This window comes from Convolutriloba macropyga, chromosome 5 (genome assembly GCF_964194025.1).
Source record: "Convolutriloba macropyga chromosome 5, txConMacr16.3, whole genome shotgun sequence".
Lineage (NCBI taxonomy): Eukaryota > Metazoa > Xenacoelomorpha > Acoela > Convolutidae > Convolutriloba > Convolutriloba macropyga.
Genome location: NC_134472.1, coordinates 53,537,584 through 53,544,472, shown reverse-complemented (window position 1 = coordinate 53,544,472; position 6,889 = coordinate 53,537,584).

The following is a 6,889-nucleotide window of genomic DNA, read 5'->3' as shown; positions in this document are numbered from 1 at the left end:
ACTTTAAAAGATGAAAAATGGAAGAAATAAATACTTATCGAGCATAGTTTTTATAGAACAAAAAGAAAATGATATAAAAAGATGATTCAGTTTCGTTTTTCAGGAGAATAGGTAATTTTTATCTCGTTGATTTACAATGCAGAAGCTGCTCTTTTCACTCTCAAGTATAGTGGCTAAAAAATTAAGCTGGTTAACAGAAACATGCACAGATGCATAGGCCTATTAACCTGTGAGCTCCAAAAAGCGAGAAAAATGTTCAGGTATTTTTTAAAAGCTTTACATTTTTTTTGTATAATGTTGATGGTTGTTTTACTGTTGAATTTTTGTCTGCATTTTTGTTACTTCTAGCAATGATTTTGGGAGGTAAAAACACTGTTTCTTAACATTCAAATTTTCAATTTGCGTGATCTTATTTGTTTACGAAATGTAATTTTAGTTTGTTAACGTATCTCAACGATAACGTATATCAACAAAATATAGAAATAGAAGAATAAGGTATTTCGTGAAGAAAGTCAAGTCAGTTTTTTATTTATTTTATGAAATATTAACAAAAAAGCAAGGAGTTTCTCTTATTTATAAACAACACAACGCTTTGCATTTTTAAAACAGGTTGTCGGGATAGGTCTTTTAAAACTATCTTGTTGTTATCTATTTCTGTTTGAGGTTCTCGCGGCTCCGGAAGGTTGCTTCTCTTCAATTACTGAAGCATCTTACAGTGCCACAACTATCTGTTCTCTACCTTCGGATCAATAGACCGCTTACCAGTGGATGCCGTCTTTGTTTACTCATGGTTTCCAGCCGACCAATTTTGTTATCCCTAATAAGCAATGTCTTCTTCGAATTCTCCGTCTGAGTGAATAAAATGTCCTGTTGCGGAACTGCCTGGAACAGTTGCTGAACTGCTGGTGACCTTGAAGAAGAGTGGTTAACACATAAAAACCTGTGACTGCTGCAAGTCTCACTTTCCGTCTGAACTGTAGTTTCAGGTTTGTTATGCCACGAATTGTTACTGTGTTTTGAAGTCCTGCAGTGAAAAAAACTCCAAATGACACAGTCAAGGAATCCGCATACTGAAATCAAAACTCTACAACTATTGGAATCAGGGTCAATCCAAGAATTCTCAAGGCAAGTTCGTAAGTTAGGTGAGGCAGCCAATGCTCATTATAAAGTCGCGGGACGACAGAAAGCTAAAAAAAAGATGCCTCTGGTACGGAATATTGGACACTGAAATCAGATATACACTCTTGAAGGAAGAACTGCGGAGCTTTAACGCGACTACACAACGGGCCCTTGCTCAAGACGCCATCAGTAAGGCGGAATCCAGTCAACTGCGAAGACGATGAAACGGACACGTGAGAAGAACAGAAGGTGGACAAGATCATGATGAATCAATAACAGCTGACTTAAGAGCAGTCACGTTTTTTTTGTCGATTGATCAAGTTTCAGATCAGAAACTTCAAAAAGATGCTAGAGCAACACGATAGACATACACAGGTCATGAAGAATATTCTTGAGACCCCGACCAGGTTTCTGTCACAATCAGTTCAAGACAGATATCAGAGTAGAAGTCCGAGAAGACCTGAAAGCTATCGCCCCAGGATGTCTGCGTTGCACTGCTATAATTGCCGAGAATTTGCGTAACGTGAAATCAGTGTCCACGGAAAGCAACAATGCAACCGCAATTATCTCTGATCTCAGACAGCAACATACCAGTCATAAAAAGCATTTTACTATAAGCGAACCCTCGACAAGTGAGCTGTATTGAAAAGGTTTCAAATGGAAGCAGTTTTTGAACCCACCGCTACGTAATGTATGGTCTTGACGTACAAAAACACATAGCGTTAGTGGATACTGGGAGCAATGCCAACGAGTTGGATCGTCTTTCTCATTGCACATTCATTAACGGGCTAAAAACGGAGAAACCGAAACGTGAATTCTGCAACGAGCCTCTGGTGGGGTTTGCTGTTACGTTGAGCGACCGACCTGGGCATCAGAGATGCAACACAGCCACAGCCACTAACAATGCGGGACGATGAGGACACTTGGATTACTAATTCAACAATTGCGAAACAAAACAACAGAGATTTCAGCACACAAACAGATTTGGAGATGTTAATGCCAGCATTTAGCCCAAAAACTTACTTCAGTTTGATTCAGTTGGACATTTCTGGGAATTGAAACATGCAGTGGACATTAGAGCATCTGAACAAGGACAAAAAAACATAATCGGGGATCAGCAGTCACAGTCGAGAACTCGGGTGACATGCAACCGAATTAGGCATGAAAGATACTACAGCCGTGGTTAAGCAGCGTAAAAGCAATCTGCAGAGGTCAATAAACAACAAACTTGAGAAAATTTATTAAAAAGTGTTTTTCATTAGGTTATGATAATGAAGGAGACCATGGACTCGCTGGAAATTAATAACAATTAGACTTGTAATTATAACGTGTTTTCACTTCATTAATGTAATTCTTTAATTTTTTTATAATTAATTAGCAGAATAGTGAAGTCTGAGTTGCGGGTGCTGAAATGTGGTTTCCAACTTAAAACATATTAAGAAATTTAAGAATATTGACAAAATGTTAGCAGACGTACTCTCCTTGCGTTTTATGTCAGATTTTTCAATTTAATTTAGAAGGAAATTTAAATAGCTAACTAAGTTATGACTTTACAGGCGGTTTGAAAACAAATATTAATTTTGACAATAATTGCAGATCTGTTTTGCGCAAATGAATGGACTAAGAAACTTCAACGATATTCGATTAAATTCGGCCTTGAATATATCTTTTGTTTTTACTTTTGCGGAGTCTGTATACAAATGGCTTTTTGTACTTTTTCAGAGCTTCCTTTCATTTTCATTCTGTAAATAAAAAAATGGGGTGTAGTTTTATAAGAACATTTCTTCCAGAAATGGGACTGAAATGAAATCATTTTGGAATCCAATTGGAATTCGTTTATCAATAAAAAGGTTTAGTTATCTTTGACAACTTTAGCCAAAAAAAACAAAAGCAGTAAAATATACTCTGTATTTTTTCCTACATTTATAGCGATTATATAATCTGGAACAGTAACTTTTTACATGATGTTAATTTTTTGGACTGTAATATCTGCAACTGAGGTACGTCTTCGAAAGTTTCTAAGTAGAAATTCCAGCGCTCATGTTATACTTCAAACACAAACTCTGGTGTCTAGGACAGACTCCTATAGAGCAGTTGACATCGTGATACTTTTTTCAAGACAACTTAACATGGTGATTCAAAAGTCTTTCAGTTTAAAACAGTCGTCTATGAAGTAGAGTACAGGAGTTGTGTCAACTCAAAATTTTTCAACAACTAGGAACTACGCCTACAAATACTCCACCACTTTGACAATTTAGTATCTTCCATGAAGAAGGAGTGTGGCAGAGCACGAAGCAAAACGGAACTGACGAATCGACGAATTGAGGATCTTTACTAACCAGACAGATCTCATACAGCGTCTAAGACAATCTCCTGTCTAGTTTGCGATGGGAGCAGCGACTGCAATAACCTTAGAGAAAGCCGCCTGCAGATTTTTCTATGAGTTTGGTTTCTGCCAAAGTGCTAAAGAACACGGAACAATTAGAATGCTGACCACACAATCTCAAATCACAAACCGTTCACCTTAACAACTTTTAAACCGAATAAGTCAATGTTCCAGCAAGCAGCATCTTGAAACTACACCAATCGAGTGTCAAATTACACAGAGAACAAATTTCGGTGACTGGAAATTAACTTGGACAATCTTCAGTATACAATGGAAGGCATACAACCAGCACAAGCTTGTGGTCACTGGAAAAAAGGAAATTTATTTGTTTGCTTTCCGAGCCGAGAGTGCAATCAACGTCAGTTGGAGACCAAAACAATACACAGCGAGATACAGTATTAAGCGCTGTACACGGAAGATCAGAAGACACAATTTGCTACAAGTCTGGTTGTTCTAGCGAACGGAAAACCACCTGCAAAGCTGATACCTTACTTGGATGTACAGGAAATACTCTCATTGCTGAAATTTGACGGAAAACAGTTATCAAGGCCCTCGAAAAATTCCAGTCTATATTACAGTTTACCACTAGTCAAGAATGTGTATGTCAAAAACGACTGAACTCCTGATCAAAGTGATGATTCCCATGTAGAGTGGAGAGCCTATTCACAACGTCTACAAGGCAATCGCGCTACCACAACCTATCATAAATTCTAACACTGAAAAAAGGCTTGAACTAAATAATTGTGTCAAGAAGCAAAAAATATGCAGCAATGAACATTGAAGAATATATATCACGCTCTAGTACGTCACAGTTAACACTTTGCACGAAATCTTTGACGTTGGTGATCACAGAAGATCAGTTAAGGTTAACGGTTCTACTTCAAGACCATGAGGTGGCGGCATTGAAGACTTGTGTACGAGAAATATCTGAATTGCCAGTTTTGCTATTGTATACTGGGATAACTCTATCTACTTTTTGTGTTCGGCAAGTGAGTAGCAATTCCTCTTCAATATAACGTACTCAGATGAAAAAAAATCTCTAGGAGGGTGAATGTTGGCAAAATCCACTTGTTACAAACTCCGATCAACGGAAAACTACGCCATCCAACTAACGGATCGGTGATGTTACCTTAATCTGCAGAATGTGTAGAGCCAAGTGGATCAATGATAAAAGTCAGAACTCCAGATAGTCTTGACGAAGTTTTTATTATCTCAATTTTTCCTACAAATCTTCAAACAAACGAGCAGAAGACGCTGGTGCTAAATAGGGTTAGATCAGAGCTTCAAAACCTTCAAACGCTGGACATAACACCTCGATTCATAAAAAAATGGTTGACAAAATGCAAAAAAACTCATTTCCAGCTCTTGTGGTGGAACACACTTTCAGAAACGTCTGGCCTATTTTTGTTCACCTTATGGACGCTGGGACTCCTACTTGCGGCTGCTGGCTAGCAATGAAGGTTTACGTAGACAACAGAAAAAAAAACAACCATGAATATTTCGTCAACTGATCAAATCAGAGATACAGGAAGTGAATATCATAAGGGAGAAAGACCAAACCTAGTAAAAGGATTGCAAATCAGCGAAACTCAAGTTGATTAAAACTATCGTACCGCAAATCATTTTGCGGTGCTGTTTCCTAAGTAAACTCTCTGCTCTATGTGCATTGAGTTGTACTGTTCAGGAGAATAGCTTAGTCGGAATGAGTAGATGTAGGAAAGAAAAATTGAACTTAAGCATTTTCCGAAAAGAACTAAATAAATACTGACCTTGAATTATTCCTCAACATAAAAACAAATTTGAGACTGTACCAAGAAAATATTGTTCTAGAAACTGGAACTGAGGAGAACGATTGAATGAGTAAACATTGTTTCTGATAAAGTCTCTGTGATAGATCTACTGACACTTTCTCACACATGTAAAGAAGGATTAGAGACCCATATTAGGAACCTATGGTATCAAAGTTTTTAATAATCTTCCTAAAATTTTTTCCAAATAAGCATTTTTCACACAGTAATTAGAAATCTTCGGTAAAAACAGGAATAATATATCCTATCAAAACATAGATAAGCATTATATATACGGCTCAATTTTGGCCATCTTTGTAACAAACCGTTTTTAAAATAAACTTATTTTAAAATAAACTAAATTGTTGTGATATTTATATTTACGGAGTAACCTTGATTCGATGAGTGAGTTAACAGATCTCTGTTGAAGTTCTGAAAATTGTAATGTTTGTTGAAGTTAGTGTAATCCGTTGATAACGATTTTTGTATAATTAACTTAGCAGTTTTTCAACCATTTTCTCTTTCTAGAATTGTTCGTATAAATTAGTAGAAATTAGGCCGGTCTCTATCGGGTATTGACTATATATTTCGCTGCTTGGAAAAACAGAAAACCTAAACTAGTTGTTCCAAAACAACCAGAACCTAGTATTCATTAAAAATAGGTAATTGCTAATTTATTGCAGTTTTCTTCCAAATCAAAATTGTACAATTGTACATATTTATTAACATCACATCGCATCCTTAAAGCTCTAAACAAAATATTCAGTTCTAGCTTCAATATAATGGATATGTTTTAGTTCGATTACTATTAATAATAATGATCAACCAATCAATAATTAGGTTAGGTTAAGTAACGAAAGTAGAAGACAATACTGAGGCCGGCGACAACATCAAGGCTATTGATTTGTCATTGTACCAATGAGAAATCAATAGCCAATCACCTTCAAAGATACCATACAGTGCAGCCGCTCTGAGGCAAAACTGCCTGTTCGTAGAGGACTTGGCAAGTTAAATCAAACCATGGAGTTTGAAATGGTGATCCAAGTATACAAATAAAACGGTCTGCAATAACCTGAAGAACCTTATGGACAGCGTCATAGCGTTCTATCAAGTTTCTTAAAACTCGTCTTGTTGGGCTCTGTTGTGAACACCAACGAGCTCTTCCTGTCATATACTCTCTTTTTTAAGTATATTGACTGATCGGTAATTAGTTATTTGAATTGAGGACCTGGTATCATTGTCAATCTTAGAGTAATCAATTTGTTTCATTTGTTACAAAAATTTCTTAGGAACTAAAATATCATATAACATAGAGTTGCTTTTTAAACTTATTGTAACATCAATATTTTTTTGGCAATTGAGTACAGTTCTATACAGCCTCAAAACAGTTCATTTAGGGGTTGAACAAATGGCTTTGCATGCCACTTAAGTTCAATTGGGAGCAGTAGTTTTGTGAAGTTACTACCCCATCCTGTAGTTTGTTTTTCCTCTAAGGATTTATTCTAGGATTACTTGTGGAATTGTGAATAGGGTAAATCTCCATCCTAAATATTCAAATTTTATCCTCAAATTCTATCCTCCCAATATCCTCATGGTT